Source organism: Athene noctua, chromosome 3, assembly GCF_965140245.1.
Source record: "Athene noctua chromosome 3, bAthNoc1.hap1.1, whole genome shotgun sequence".
NCBI lineage: Eukaryota > Metazoa > Chordata > Aves > Strigiformes > Strigidae > Athene > Athene noctua.
The window spans coordinates 3,341,031-3,357,306 of record NC_134039.1 but is presented as its reverse complement, the minus strand read 5'-3'; the positions used below and the strand labels follow the sequence as shown (position 1 = coordinate 3,357,306).

The 16,276-nt window shown below is 41.6% G+C and overlaps 1 protein-coding gene across 2 annotated transcripts in view; it reads right to left on the bottom strand.

Moving 5' to 3' along the window:
* The window catches only part of PPARA (peroxisome proliferator activated receptor alpha), a 41,249-nt gene extending 34,280 nt beyond the window's left edge, over positions 1-6,969 (bottom strand). Inside the window, exons 1-3 of one of the 2 annotated variants that reach the window (XM_074901778.1) lie at positions 6,797-6,969; positions 6,322-6,527; positions 3,772-3,898 (exon numbers count right to left, since the gene is read on the bottom strand). The gene's annotated coding sequence lies outside the window, so the exon portion shown is untranslated. The remainder of the gene's footprint in view (positions 1-3,771; positions 3,899-6,321; positions 6,528-6,796) is intronic. The other variant, XM_074901779.1, reaches the window with a different exon arrangement.
* Between the last annotated feature and the right edge of the window lie 9,307 nt (positions 6,970-16,276).

Below are 16,276 nucleotides of genomic sequence, written 5' to 3'. Positions count from 1 at the left end.
TTTCCAGCCACACAGCTCCATCCTCCCTCTGCCCTCGCCCTTGTCTGACCTCTCTGGCCACATCTGTGATAGTAAATAAACCAGGGCCAGAGCACAGGCTGGAGCCATGCTGTTAGCCTCCTCTCTGACACCATTTTGGCCCGTACCAACATGGCACTCTCCCAGACAAACACACAGGCAGGGTTAAGGGGACAGCAAATACAGAGCGGAGTGCTCTCCGCCGGCAGGCTGGATGCAACCACGCTGTTTCAGGAGGAAGATTGTTAGGTGTGTGCAAGCTTGCCACTTTGTTCTAGGTCCAGAAAGCAGTCCCTGGTGTGTTTTATTCCCTAGTATAGACAAACGATTCAGCTCTTGAAGCTGGGAGAAATATAACACAGGAAAAACAGAGCTAGAGATAGCTGAACAGACTCACTATGGGGCAGCAAAAAGGAAGGACAGAGACACACGGGTGGTAGCAAAAGAAAAAAGCACGAAGGGGGAGCCTGACTGATCTTTAACAACAGTTGCTAGATCAGGCCATGCTGTGTAAACCACTGTAAGCCTCATATTTGCAGAGCTGTCAGGAACAACAGAGAGAGGAGACGTCCAATTCTATTTTTTTCATATTTATGTGTTCATCTGTATACACACACACCCCCCACATAGAAGAGGAATAAAAAAAATGATAGCTGCAAACTGAAAAATTCTATATTCTTAAAGGATAATCACTATTACACTTCCACGGGATTTATAATCTTGAGAAAATGCAACTCCTTGTAAATTTGGTTAGAATTACAGCAGCTCAGTATGCTGAAAATCAGGTGCCCAAAACATACATTTAAGTTGAACATTTGACAGCTGTTTGAAAATATTAGCCTATTTATGTACAGTTACATCTCTATGGAAACACAGTACACAAAACGTACAGCTGCTGTTTTTTTCAAAAGCCATATCCTGTGCTGCTTTGCCTGCTACACATATGCTAAAGCTGCTACCTGATTTGCTTCTAATCAGACTGGCCTACTTAACTGCACACAACAGTCTTTTGTCCCGAGGTGGACAAGAATAAATAAAATTTATGTAAATATATATAAAAATTAAATTCAGAGTTAAAAAAACAGTTGAAATTTCTTACGTGCCCTTCTCTGTGGGGAGCCCTGTGGAATCTGAATAAACACATTACATCATTTTTAAATTCCACGTATATACAGTGTAACAACATAAGTCTAATTTATGCTCACAGAGCAAAATTTCCAACAACCAAATGGTCATAAATGACCACAGATAGAACATTTTCCTCTTTATACAGCTCCCTCACAGTGAAACTGCATCCATCCAGCATCTTACACTGACAAAAAAACAAAAAACACTGAAAAAAAAAAATCACTCCAAACGGAATGTTTGCCTACAGACTAAGAAAAAAAAGATTTGAAAAACCACACTTAACCATTTTCAGCTTCGCTGAGTAAACTTCAGTGTGAAATATTCCGTGCGTACCTGCATTGGCTAGTTTTTAAAGTTACTATTAGGACTCCTAACCCTCATCCAGAATCTAGTTCTAGCCTCCAACAGACACAGTTTTTATGCTAGCAATGCATAGTTCTTGCAGTCTTCCCCCGAAAATTGTCTACGAGCCAACTATATTCACTACAACCTGGGAGCTGAAATTAATTTTATTTTATTTTAACATCAGAGTGGGTGAATTCATCAACCATTGTAATGGAGCATTCATCAGCCCTATTATAAAGAATGCCATGAAGCACTGCCTGCTAATAAATCCAGGAGCCTCTTGACACAACACCCACCACCTCCCTCTTCCTCCCCCTCAAATCCTAATTGTTCCATATTCTACTTTTCAGCCTTACGACTCCGGGGAACATTTTCCATCCAAGTTGGATAAAGACACTTGAAGGCTTTGTTTTGTTTAATCTGAGCCTGCACCATGACTCCAGTGCCATGTACTTTATAACATTCCTGCTGAAGCAGTAACACTAACAGGACGCTCGGAAATGTCAACAGTAATTCAAGGCTTCGTTTTCAAGTAGATTTTACAAATAGACAGGTTCTTACCATCTGAACGTTCACATTTTGGTTTAAATTCAGTGTTTTCTTCTGTGAATCGTTGTATTAATCATTTCCAGTAAATAATTGTTTTGGTTTTAAATACAACAGGCACATAGCACTCATAGTTGTGTAACAAAAATTAATGGTAATACAAGCCTACACACAAATAATAGAATTTACTCAGCATCACTGTGCTGGATGCATGGATACATAGAAGAAGACACTAAGCCCTGCCTCCAACCCTTCATCATAGGCTGTAAAATAGTGTCAAATGACCCATCCCTTTGTTAAATCTAAATAACACTAGGACAGATTGTGGTATCATTCTCCCATGCAAAATACAAACTCTAAACTATTCACAACAATAAATGCTCTCAGCTCCAGGATATTACACACTCATCTATGAGTAAGAGGTTACTCAACCAGCAGTTAATTTGCACACCAAACAGCAGCTCTGGTTTCCTTTTACATACTTATCAACAAACTGAAAACAGACTAATGAGATATGAAAATATGAAATACAAAAATATTGGACTAATTTGCTTTCACATGCATTTCAGCTGCCTGGAAACAAATGCCAAAGAATTTTACAACTTCAGTAGCTGCTAACTACTCTGAGTTCCTCAAGGCAGACACATCTCTGAACAAGTTTCTTTTACTATTTAGAAAGATTAAGTGAATAATTTCTCAGTTTATACTTTTTTAAAAAAATTATAGTGTATCAACATGTCTAGAAATGGATAATTTGCAAGCATTTGCCAAACTACCCATCTCATACCATTAGCATTTCCACAGCTATGAGACAACTTGAATTTAAAACAATACATTTAGATTAACGTAGTACCACAGAACAAACACAGAACAAACTATGCTGTTCAGTAGTCCTCATCTTTCAAACTCCAAAGTAAAAAAAAAATATAAATTCTACAGTTTATGCTTACACAGCACTTTAAAACACAGCAAACAACCACGCAAACCAGTCATGTAACAACTCCAGCCTCAATCAGGATTAGAATCCCAATGGATTCCATTTTATAGCATGTATTAATCTGTGCACGAGAAGCCCTTCAGTGGAAACAGAAACTATACTTCCTAGACACTTTAAAGACACATGCAATGCACTTATAAATAAATATTGTTTCATAAGCAGAAACTATGACAACTGGTATGAGGAAGTGGAATCAGATTTGGCAGCATCTCAATGCCACATGCAATCTGGTCATACAACAATCTCCTCATATCAACTTAATGTCAGTAAAACATGCCAAATATCACACTCTAAGATTGAGAGATTTTAGTTTTATTTTGAGGACAGTAATGATTTAGAGCCTAACCTTACTGGTTAAGTACTTTTTCATTCAGTGAATATTCAATATTCTACTTCCTAAAAAGTTGTTCAATATTCAGAGATACTGTGTGCTCTGCTTCTAAAACATTAAGAATTCGGAATTCTGCTGAATAAGACCTTTATACAACTTTTACACAGAAGTCTAACACAGCAATAGATACCACAACATGAGGAAATTTTACTTACTCTGTTCTCCTGATTGTTCTACTATTTTCCATTTATCAACTATTTGTTGGCATCCCTGGCTCAGATTTCTTTCCTTGTCAGTTGACTATACATTAATCACTCTTTAAAGAAATTCTACCTCAAATGTTTTTTCTTTTCTAGCTGCTCAAAAACAATGCCAAGAGAGCTCCCAGTCCACGTTATGTACTCACCACTTCATGCAGCATCTTGCAAGGCTGAAACAGAACTTGTTTTCTGGAATCTGTTTCCTTTCCATTTCATGTGCACGTTGGTGGTAACAAGTGGCTCTCCATTAATAAAAAGCTGCTGATATTCTTTCTTAAAAAAAAAAAAAAAAAAAAAAGGAAAAAAATAGTCAACAAAATTTCCCAAAGCTTACTATTCTAACTTTATATTGATAGCATGTAATATAATGGAGTTTTATAGTTCTTTATGCTTCTTCAGAAAAAAACACTACCATTTCGCTTGGGCTAAAATTCTTTTTTAAATGACTGAGGATTTTAATTCAACACCTATTTTTACAGCAGGACTACAATGACATCTAGCTAACTAGGGTATATGACCAGCATATCTCAGTATCATTCTGCTCTTTCTTCTTTGTACTAGAAAAATTCAAAAGCATTCAACTAAGACCACTACAGTGAAAGCCTTGTGCTATTTTAATTATCTGTTATAAAGCAAAATACTTTTAATCATAAAGAGCATTCTCACAGAATTCCATTCAGGTCTTTATGTAGACAAACTGTTAGAGTAGTTATGGTTTCCAAGGTGCACACACACACATCCTGCGAGATGTCTTTGCAATTGGTCTTTTAAGTACCATGTACACCTCTAAGGTAGAGATTTTACTTTTACATACTTTATAAGGCCTGTTAAAAAAAAAAAGCCTACATGGCTATAAAAATAAACAATGGTTTGATTGACGACTCTGTCCACTCCACTAAAACCAATTAAAGATTCAGAGAGATTTTGCAAAAACAGATTAATTTAAAAATGTTAAAATTCCAAAATGCTGTAAGAAAATGTTCTAACTTATATTAAATATTAATTGAACTTCATTTATTTTCTGAGACAAGTATGGTGTTCTTTTTTCCCCTTGCAATAAACACGCCACGTGCAAGAAAAACAGAAGTCAGAATTCAAATCTCAGTAGGTAAGCTAAAGCAAAGAGAAAAATGGCACGGTTTGCAATTCTGAAGTAAGAGTTTCTTCTGAAAAAGCACTAATAAATTTTACATTGCCTTCCTTGAGCACCTTGGGTCAACAGTGAGCACTGTAATCTATTTTCTAGAACAAGATAAATAACCTAGGCCACGTATCCCACTCTCCTGTAGGACATTATCTTCTCTACTATTTTTATAACACTCAACGCATAAAATATTAAAAGCATAATGATACAAAATCACAACCCCTTCTCCATGGTTTAAAATTCATAACGCCCTTTAAGAAAACTACAGTACTGAGGGATATGGATAGAAAATGAAGACATTAAAGAACCACTGAAGAGCAAGTGAGAAAACCACAGGGTTTTCAGGACATACGAGTTTGTCATAGGTAGCCAGAACTCCCTATGCCACCTGACTGTAGAGGATGACAGTCAATATAAGGCATCAGCAGACTGATAAGAACTCTTTTTTGGACTATGGCAAGTATTCCTTCCAAACATGGGAAAAGAAAGGGAGCATGCTGGCTACACAGTTCTACAATCCTCTGATAAGGTCTGCACACGCTCTCATCCTTCTGAAGAGCGACACTGCACTACTTAAAACCCCCAAAGTTGCCACTAAAAGTAACTAAGACCCCATGTCTGCTTAGCACTTGCCAAGTAACAAGGTTATGATAGTGGTTTAGCCTGGAGCAGACTTGTGACCACATCACATGAACCACAACTGCCACCAGTTTCAGCATGAGACCAGGTAGCCTCAACATCAAGTCAGTGACTCAGAATTTATAAAGGAAACACTTTTTATAGCTTATCAGTTTTGCTACCTGCAAAGACGACGTTAATTTTCAACCCCATAATCAGTATTAGATGCCAGTAAGTCTGTGCATGTTTTATAATACACAGAGTTGGAGTACAACTTTCCTTCCCAACAAAACTTACGTGACTGTGCAGCAATACTAAGCCATCCAATGTCACCAAAGTGCCAAACATCATTATTCCAGATAATCCTGTCTGACGAAGCCTGTACTCATACTCCTTTTATCAAGAGATCTTAAGAACAGCTACTCGTGTCAGTGAGGCTGGGCTAATCTTAATATGAATACAAGGCAATAGCTTTCAGTGCTCCTTTCCATTGCTTTTTGAATGCTATCTTCTTCACTCACTTTTCAGACAGCAAATGGACAGCCCCAGGGGGGCAATTAAGAACATGTTTTTCTCATCAAATCACAAAAACAAATACGGGGCGGGGGAGGGGGGGGGGCTCTCACTGACTCAACTCCTCACTCCCAAGGATACAGGACTCTCCTCTGACCAACCGACTGGTAAAAGCACAACTCGCCTGCCCGAGCCAAACCAGTAAAGGTAACCTCCAAGCACGTATTTTCTGCCAAGCACCCGAATTAGTTTCTCAAACCAGGTTAAGGACAACTCAAAACGTGTTGCACGTAAGAGGCATGACAGCTGCAAACCAGCACCTTATATGACAGGACATTGTATTTTCCTCTGTTCTCCACCCACCACCCCCCTCCCAGCAACCCTGAGGTCTCCCCACAAAGTTCCCAAGGCCGCTCTTTACCTACAAACACCGGCCTCCGCCGGGGCCGGCTCTCGCTTGTCCTTTAGCCCCTCGGACCCGGGGCGGGTCCCCGCACGACGGGCAGCTGGTGAGAAACCCCAGAGCAGCAGCAGCAGCAGGAGGAGGAGAAGGAACAGCTAAAGCATCTCCCCGGGCCCGCTATCTCCTTCTCTTCGCCTTTACCACCGCCGAAGTTCCGCGGAGGGCTTCAAAAGGCGGCGACGAGATAAATAAATAATTAAATGAGGAAAAATAAATTTAAAAAAAAAAAACAAAAACAACCCAAAACCAAATCACAACAACGAAAAGAGAGGGGAGGGAGGAGGAGGAGGGGGGGGAAAGGACAGGTCATGAGCAAAACCGCCGCCGTGTTAGCGAGGCGGGGCGTCACCCCGCCGTGCCCCCCCCCCTCAGCCGGGGTACGGGCAGCACCGGGGTCGGGGGGGGGGGGGGGGGGGCGCCCCTCAGGCAATACCGTGCATTACTGCCGGCCCGCTCGCAACCCTCCCGCCGCCAGCCTCGAGCACGGGCGACACCGCTGTCACCCGGCGGGGTGTAGCGAGGAGGAGGAGGAGGAAGGGGGGTGTCGGCAGGAGGCTGAAGCCCCCGGTCCTGCGCCCGGCTGAGGCGGGGCGGCGGGGTGACAGGTACCGGAAGTGAGGTGGAGGCACACACCTCCCGCCACGGCCGCGCCTGATTGGCTGAGCGGGGAGAGTCCTCCGCGGGCCGCGCGCGGTGCGGGGGCGCGCGCCGCCGGCCTCATCACCCCCCCCCGTCCCGCCTCAGCCCGCCTCCTCCTCCGCGGGGGGAGCCCCGGGCGGCGAGACCCAGAGCTCAGATTTTCCGTCAAGGGCGAATCCAGCCCCGCCGGGCTGCCGGAAGGGGAGAAAAGTCTGGGTTTGCCTCCCCCCCGCCGCGGGACGGGGCTGCGGGGAGTGTTGGGGGACGAGCGGCCCTGAGGGGAGGTGCGGTGCAGCAGGAGGAGGAGGAGGAGGAGGAGGAGGAGGAAGGCTGTGGGGAAGGGACTTCTCCTTGAGTGCGGCCGGCTGAGGAAAGGCTTTCCCCGTGTTCAGAAAGATACTGCGGGTCACGTCCCCAAAGCAAAGCTCGAAATCCTGAATAAAAAGCCGGCAAACCGCGGAACGGGGTTTTGTAACGGACTTTGGCTTCCGGAGGTTCTTTAATCTTGAAAAAAAAGGTAACCAGAAGCATAAATGTGGTGGTTTTAAAAAGGGGGTCTGCTTCCACACACACACACCCCGCCACCCCGATTTCTGCTCTTCGACTGCTTCACGTATTGTACGTTTCTTGATGATCCTCATTATTGTTGTCATCGCTGTACCAAGAAAAAAAAAATAAATCACCGTCTATTTTTTTAAATTTAATAATTCCATTTTCACTTTTATGTCCTCATTCAGTTTGGGAAGAGAAAAAAAAAAAAAAGAAACGAAAAAAGCGCACTTTATTATTGACCTGAGTAGTCAATAACACGAGTGCCAGGAAGGGAAACCACCATGACCTATTTCTGATGTTATTTTACATGGACCAAGCACAAACACATGTGCAGCTTCTGCTTATTTTTACTCGATGGAAACAAAGAGTTTGTGGCAGTTGAGAAAGTAGAAACACGGGCCCAGAAGGGAGGAAAGGAGAGCGCTGGCCTGGAGGCTCGGGCCCTGTTTAACTCTTTTTGTATTTCTCTACCTTTGGGTTAAACGCACGGACCTGGACACCGGCGCGCTCCACACAGCAACGACAGTAACAGAAGACGCTGAAAAAACGCCAGAAAGCATGTCTCAGTGTGAACCAATAAAAGGCAGTATTAACAGCAAAATAGAAGCTAGCGAAAGCCCTCACATTCACAATAATTTAAGGCTTTTTCAGACAATTTGAAGCCGGTTCTGGTCACAGCCCGACTTCTCAATGGGTAGTGCGGCTCCGAGGTCTGTCCCAAGCCAGGCAAACACCCAGTGCTGCAAGAATCAGCTGATTTAGAAAGTTAATTCCCAATATCAACACCTACGTATTTCCCCACAGCCTGTGTGTAACAGAGCTCAGCTGATAACAAGGCTCAGGGACTATTTCCATAAAAGATGTTATCTGAGCAGACGAGATTTTCGTTCAGTTTGGTTTTCTTTTCTTTTTCCCCTGAAATATACCCAAACAGCATAAGGTTTTCTGCTGCTACAGAGATATCTTGGTTTTCTTTGGGTGTGTGACCGGCTGTTAAAACTGTTTTCCCTCCTGCTTGTGACGGAAGCTGTGGAGAGTGAGGACTCTTGTGTTTGAGTTTCCATATTGAACTTCCAGGCTGGATTGAGGAAGTCCGTTTGCGTGCGTACTTGTACCGCTGGTCCCTGAGGTGACATTGTACAAGTGCCGCAGCACAAGGCTCAAAGGTAAGATCTTGGTATGCTTCCAGGCTTTTTCCCTGGGAATTCACATGTTTTGAGGGATTCACCACATCAGGGCTTTGCTGTTGCCACTGAGGCATGCCAGGCTGCCTAGGCTTTATCCTAGCTGTCGAGCTCAGCTAGCTTTTCTGAGGGACGAATAGAGGTTTCATACATCTTGTCCTGCTTACACGCTAACGCTGTCCCAAAGGCAGTAAAAACGCAAAATATTTACTGGAATGTAAAATGAGATGCTGGCTCCCCATCACACGCTCACTGATAACCAAACTCGTAGCAACCTCTGTCTACAGCGTGGTCAGCAAAGAGGACTGTGTTATCCCAGACGTGGAGAAGAGCTCTCTTAATCGCTATTTTGGAAGTATTTTCTTCTAAAGAAGTTGCATTCATTTTGTCTGTAAAAATGGCTGGTGTTGCAGAAAGCATCTGTAGTGAGGGAGGACAATGTATCCTGCATTTAGAATATTTACCCAAGAGATCGTACTGATTCCTTTTGTACTGAAAGCACTTTTTAAGTGTAGATTACTGACTTGGATTGCGTAAATTTGTGTCGCAGTTCAAATCTTAATAACATAGTAAATATCATAAACAGCCATTAGCTATTTAAATGTGCAGGCTTTTAGAAATCAGAAATTAGATTATTTACTAGGCTTTTAGGTGGAATAGGCTTTAATTAGTGTTATATTCTATTAATATGCAGTAACCATATTGCCTAACAGCTCGACAGTTGTGAAACAAGCAGACAGACTAGTGCAGTTGTTGATTTTCCATCTTTCCAGTAGCCAGCTGGCTTTGTCAGAGGTCTCTATGGTCATGCGCAGCATTTCTGTCACAAAATGTTTTCATTTGCAAAATAAAAATGCCTTTCCAGTTATTTAACTGGATACTGGCCAGATACGGAGTCTCTCGTAACAATTCTGTGGAAGTACATGAGCAGATCCAAGTCACTGCAGACTCATTCAGAAGTTTGGGAAACGGACTGCACTGGCAAAAACTTGGCAGCGCCTTCGCCACCTCCTCCAACTACGGGTGAAACGCAGGAAGTGGGCTGACCCCGTGCTCAAATATTTGCTGTGGTTTCTCTTGCTGATCCGATGATCGAGATTTTAACAATGTGCCTCAGTTTTGCTGAGTCATCAGGAAAGACTTTCCTGACAAAGTCAATATAAGTAAAAATACCTAAATTCCCATTTAGGTATTTATTTGAATGGGAACTGCAGAGCCCAAGCAGCGTAGCCAGCTTTTTATAAGCTGAAACAGTGTGTGTATGGTTCTGTTTCTCTTTGTGTGACTACTGAAGTTTTACTGAACTAACATGTACTAAATGAAAATCATTTTAATATTACTGAATTAAGTCTTCTTGAAAGAAGTGGGTGGACCATCACAAGACAGCGAGTTTTATGAACAGAGGTCACTAACAGAAGTACAGAAAAACTATTTGGGTGTAATTTAAGACTTACTGTGTATAATTTTGTGCATGCTGAATCCTGCCCATTTGTGCCTGGTCAAAAGAAGTTGAAGCCAAAAGTCCCATGTGATAATGAACAGGAGATGATTCCATCTGATTTACTGAAGTTAATACGTGGGTTATGTGCATACACAGTATGCAAATTATTGTTAAAAGAGTAGTTCTATCTCACCAAATCAACCCCCTTAAAACAAAAACAACCAAGCAAACTGGTGAAACGGAGGAGACCTGTGAGATTTATCTGTCCTGACCTTTCATTACAAAGCTCTGTCCCAGCAGAGCAGTTTTGTTATGGAAACATCCGTGCTACTTTGCTTTGTTGTTGGGTTTAGGGCAGGTTGGTTTTGAGGGTTGGTTGTTTTTAGACGCACGTCTCTCTCCTGGATTAGAACAAAGGTCTAAGACTAAAGGTGATAAATGAAAACATACTAAGATAAATCATGTGAGGTTCATCTGCCTCATTTTAATAAGACAGGTTTTGGATGGAATTGGGATGCAAGTTACAGGTTTACACAAGTCTGATGTTCCACAAACTATTTAGACATTGGGTATTTAAAAAAAAAATCAAGATGAGACTATATTTCCCAACAAAATAAGCAATTAAAGTTGTTACTTATATATAAATTTTTGTTAGAGATGTTTACCATGCCATTCCATCAGTGGTAGGTATGGACTGTCAGTCAGGTAATTTCTATCCATATTTGAAAGTTTCTTTGCTCATTACTTTTTACTTACTGGTGAAATAATTCATTATTTGTCAGAGTGTCAAGATCAAACATTCCAGATGTCCATACGTCTCCTCCTGCGTCAAAAAGATGTAAGAACAGTTTCATGTAAGAAGATGGTGCTTTAAAGTTATCAATTAACCTTTCAGAACCCAAAATGTTTAGAATTTCTCTCATAACCAATACTCTTTTTATGCTGGTGCTGTCACCATCGCTATGGGTAGCTATATGATTGGCAGCAATGTTGAGAATTGTTGAACTAACATTTTTTTAATGTGACAGTTCTCTCACCCTGCCCCATCCCATCATTATTACTGTCAGTCTGTTTCATTTCTCCATTTTAATTAAAAAAATCCTCTTTAAAGATAAACCATTAGCAGTGAGGAAGCGCCTTTTTTACGATAATGCAGGATGCACACATTAAGGGTGAACTGAAGGTCAGGGGGAAAAAATGTTTTTTTCTGAGGGGAGCCCACAGTTGAGCCTTCTGCAGGATGTGGAGGAACCATAGGGGAAACTATCAACTTGAAAACAGTTTATGGGAACAAGCGACTATTCTTAAAACTCAACTCTGCTTTTCTTTCCCAAATACCCCTTACCTTCTTATCTGAATTGTTTCTTCCTCTAGCATAAGATTCCATTTCTATACGTTTCTTCTTGTACTGGACACTGCGTTACCGGATTCAGCAGGATTTTGCAGATTTATTTATGGGTTTTTGGTCTCTGAGAACTGCTAAAAAATCAGTTAGACTTAGTATAATAAAATTACACGGTTTTAGAAAACAAATCTCTGATTGATATCTTGAACTAGGGAGGAGTTTTGTTATTCTGTTACCCGGGTCTTTTGCTCCTTCCTTCCTTTGATGCACATGGTACTTGTCATGATGGGTGACTGAAGGGATGACAGTTTACTCCTGTATGGAAGTTTTTCCCTATTATCCTTGGAAATAGATGTACTCTTAATTAATTCTTAATTTAACTCCTTGATGCATTTTAATTTATTGATCCATGTATTTCCAGTCCTTTGAACTGAATGTTTCCTATTTCAGAGAAAGTTTCTTTTCTTATCCAGGCTTCTCACTTCTTCCTTCTTTTGCTCTGCTGTCTCAATGAAGTCTTTGTTGCCCGTTTTTCCCCAATCTCAGTTTCACATTTGGTGTTTTATCTGTTTCACTGAGATTCTCTTCTTGGGCGACATCTTTAAAACCTCTCCCTGTCATCACTGCCATAACTGTGATTCATCTCTTACTCATTAGCTGACTATTGCAACATCTCTTCTGGCCTTCATTCTTCCCCCTCTCCAGCTAAAACTATCTTTTACTGTCCCTCTCAAGTCTCTAAGTCAACTCCGTACCCCACTCTGACGCACAGAGGCAAGAAAGAATGTACGGTGGATCGTGTTTCTTCATGTAATTATTAGCAACTTCTGCTTGGTTTTCTTTTAAACATGTCCTCCTATATGCATGTATGTATTCCCTTGCATGCCTAGATGAGCTTACACTATAACTGGTCAATTCTCCCAGCGTACTTTCATCAATACTGAGTCTTGTTTGGCTTTAGCTGTCGCCTTAATCTAACCTTCAGTAGTTTTTGCGCCTTTTCTCATGTTTTATGGAGATTTCAAGAAGGCTTTACCATGTAAATGTCAGCTTGCCACGATCTCATCTTTTTGTAAATAATGCAGTCCAAGCGCAGAAAGTAAAATTGAAGTTGGAACTTAGGTTTGGCTCCACACTAAGTATGCACACTCCAAACCAAAGTTCTTCATGCACCAAAGGTGTAAACACATTTATTTAGGCAGCAGATGCAGTGATTTTTAAAGCTGTGTTGTTGCCAGAGCACTCAAGGAGAGCCAGTGTGAATCATGTGTGTGTGTGTATTTGTTTTGGTGCTTTTGAAGGTGAGTGTAAAGTTAAGCTGTTTTGGTTTATTTTACTGAGGCAATTAAAGGGGAAGTACAGGTTGCGTGCTGCTTTCAGAGCGGTAGCACGTGGCGAGCAGGTAGGATACACACCGGGCGCCACTGGTACTCTGTATCCGCTCCAGTGCGTTTTCCAGAGCTCCTCTAATCTCAGTTTTGCAGCCCTCCAAGATCCTTCATGCAAGCAGTTTCTTTTCCTGTTTGCTCATACTACTGCCAATGCAGTTTTCAAAGCCCCTAAAATTTCCACCTCCCCTGGATAAAGGGCAAGTATTTGTCTTACACCGTCAAGTAAAAACTTTGAGTTTGGGTTCTAGGGTGTGTAAATCTGAGACTTAGTTAAAACAATTAGCTGAGTCACTATTCAGCTTAAATTGTTTTCCTACTCGGTTTCCAGGCCATGACTAACACTCACTGTGCTACACCCAGTCCTTTCCAGCATTCACAACTGATACACTGAGCATATGCTAGAACTGCCTCGTATGAAGAACGATCATATACTTCATTTCTGGGCTCTTTGCTCAATCATTGCATATCTACAAGTCAGATTTTTAAACAAAAGCAACACACATATAGTTGGGCTGATGCTTTGCAGGTACCAGTTTTTCCTTCACACTTCAACTGTCCATGTTCTTGTTCAAGTATTTCTCACTGTTGTCTACACTGGCCAGCTTTGTTGTGTGAATAGGAACTGCTCGTAACTAAGTCCTAGATGAGACTTTTTAAAAGCAAGACTGTACTTGTAAAATTGTTTAAAGTGTTTGATAAAATAATTTGCAAACGAAACATTAAGTAAGAAAGTAAACAGAAGAGGGAGGACAGATGAGAGTTGAAAACACATGCAGATTTTCTGTGCTATAAGACATATTAACAAGCTTATTACTTGCTAGAAATGGAGGGAAGGCTCATCACATGCCAGCAGCAGAAATGCCACAGTTTTCTGATTCTGTGGCCTCAAAACATCTCAACACCCAGTTCCACCCTTTTGTCCTCATGCAATACTGCACCACTCCTCAATTTTCCCAACTCCAGCTCTTCGCAGGGCCGTGCTGTGAACCAGATCAGGAGATCTGTTTCGCTGACAGATAATAAAAAAAGAGCAGCAGGAAATAAAAATGATTTCCTGATCTAATTCACGGCACAACCCCCATGTCCTGGAGAGGTGGCGTGCTGTGATGAAGGAGCGCTGGGCTGAATTCCTTCCATCTGCATTACCTCTGAAATCAGCCTGGCGTCAAACCACAGTCAGACCTGAGCAAAGAAACGGAGAAGATGACGGTAGCGAGTGATCTGAGCGATAAGGGAAGGGAGTAAAGGGCTTATTTTAGTTAAAAGGCGGCTATAGGGAACCATGGAAAAGGAGGTGATTTTCAACTGGATCATGAGGAGCAAAGTCCCGGTTGTTTGGACACGAGGAATGCAAGCAGCAGCAGGAGCCGTAACTCTGCAAGCTGCCTGAGCCTGGAGAACTGGGGAAGGACGTCATTTCAGCAACACAAAAGCATCAACTACTAACACTGTATTTATCCAAACCGTAAAGACTAATTTTAAATAAGAAGAGGTTTCAGAGCTGTGTTTAGCTGGAAGATCTGTGTGGGAGAGGGGTGGAAACCTTTGGACTTTGTTAATAATTAAGTGGAGGAGTGTGTTAAAGCCTATGGAATGGGTAGCGTGGTAGTTAAAAATACCATGACTCACTGAAGTTGGAGGTTAGCAAACAGGCAGAAGTAAACAAAATCAGAGATCCTTGTGCAGCTAGACCTGTCTCTCTTTAGTGAAACCGTGCCTGAAATGCTCCATTCACTTCTGGAAACCTCACGGAAATAATTTGATACTGAACCTGCAAGAAATAAAAATTGTTGTGTTCAGAGCTGGACGCAAATTCCAGCATATTTTTCAAAGATTTCCTGTAATATTTGCAAATATTCAGTGTATTTTCCAAACCGGTTTTGGGTTTTTTTTCCCCCATAATAATCCCTGAGCTAACGTCTTGCCGGTTAAAAGAAAAATACACAAAGAAACCTTCTTTTTCTAGATCATTTCACTCACTCCAAATGCAGCAAGAGCCAGAATAAAAATCTGGATATATGGTTTAAAAAAGGCAACAGCAAGGACTTCTATAAGCAGCAGGCCTTTGAGGTCTGCTTTTTTTTGCATACTAGTGTCACCAGATGTTTAGTTTTTAACGGAGTTATTTTAAAGGGCTTCCTCCATTTGAAAAAAAATGTCAGTAACTCTTGCATATAATTCTCTTCCTTTCTCTCTTTTTACCCCCTGTTTATGGCTTGAGGTACATTTGTCTCTAGAAATCAGCAGACAAAATTCATAATGTTTGAACATAAAGCAGCAAATACTCAAAAGCAGGTCCCCGGCCAGCTGCCTAACCCCTCGGGGTTCCCTGTTTCAACAGCCACAGCTGGAGACCCCAAAGGTTCCCCAAGGCACTGGGAAACACCAATGAGAGAACAGGCAAACGCACCAGGTAGCTCACCAGTGCCAAAAAAATGGCAGAAGAATCTAACTGCAAGAAGCATTGTACAAGAGTGTTTAATTAAAGCTGTATCAGACAGTTTTGCATCCATTTTGAGTCATGCTACCCGATTCCAGTTTCTTTGATTACCTAACTCATCTGTGTGTAACTCTGCAAATATTTGCTAAAGAACACAAAATATTTGCTGTTTATCCTGGGGTCAGCATTACAAATGATTGTTTAATGTCCAGAATGGGATTTTCAAATGTATCTGATAGCTCAGTGTACCTCCAATTTATTTCTATTTAATCTAGAAAGAAAAAAAAAAATAAATCTTGTCTGTATACCTACCCTATATGTCTCATCTTGAAATGTTTACATTCTGGGAGTTTACCTGTTGAAGCTACGTAAAAGAAAAGTGCCCTGTCACTCTCCCACATGTCAGCAGGTCTGTCATCACACACACAGAGGCACACACACACAAAAAGTTTTTCATGCAACACACACAGAGCCAGCTACCCGTGCCACTGAAAAAATGGGGTGAAGGCAAGGCACTGTTATGTTATTATAGGGTAAATGAGGCTCGATTAACCAAGGGTGTGAGTGTGCTGACATCACCTAATTACCTGGTGGTAGAATTACAAGTGCTGTCTCTCCACTTCAGATTTTACAGTTAGATTAACTATTACATATTACTGTGCTCGAAGACAAGCGTTTTGGTGTAAGTAAAACCAAACCTAAGCCGCCTTCTTTGACCCAGTAAATCTCTAATTACAACACAAAGTGAAAATGCGTCTTTTTCCCTATTAAGGGTAATGCCATAGGTTAATTTTAGGACTGGAAGCTGAGTCAGTTAGAAATCCTCAAACTAAGGTGTTGCAGGCTACAGAGCTGTGTTTTGTGGTGTTCTGGCAGCAGAGGGGCCTTTTGGGATAATGTCCACGTAGCTGCTCAGTACTG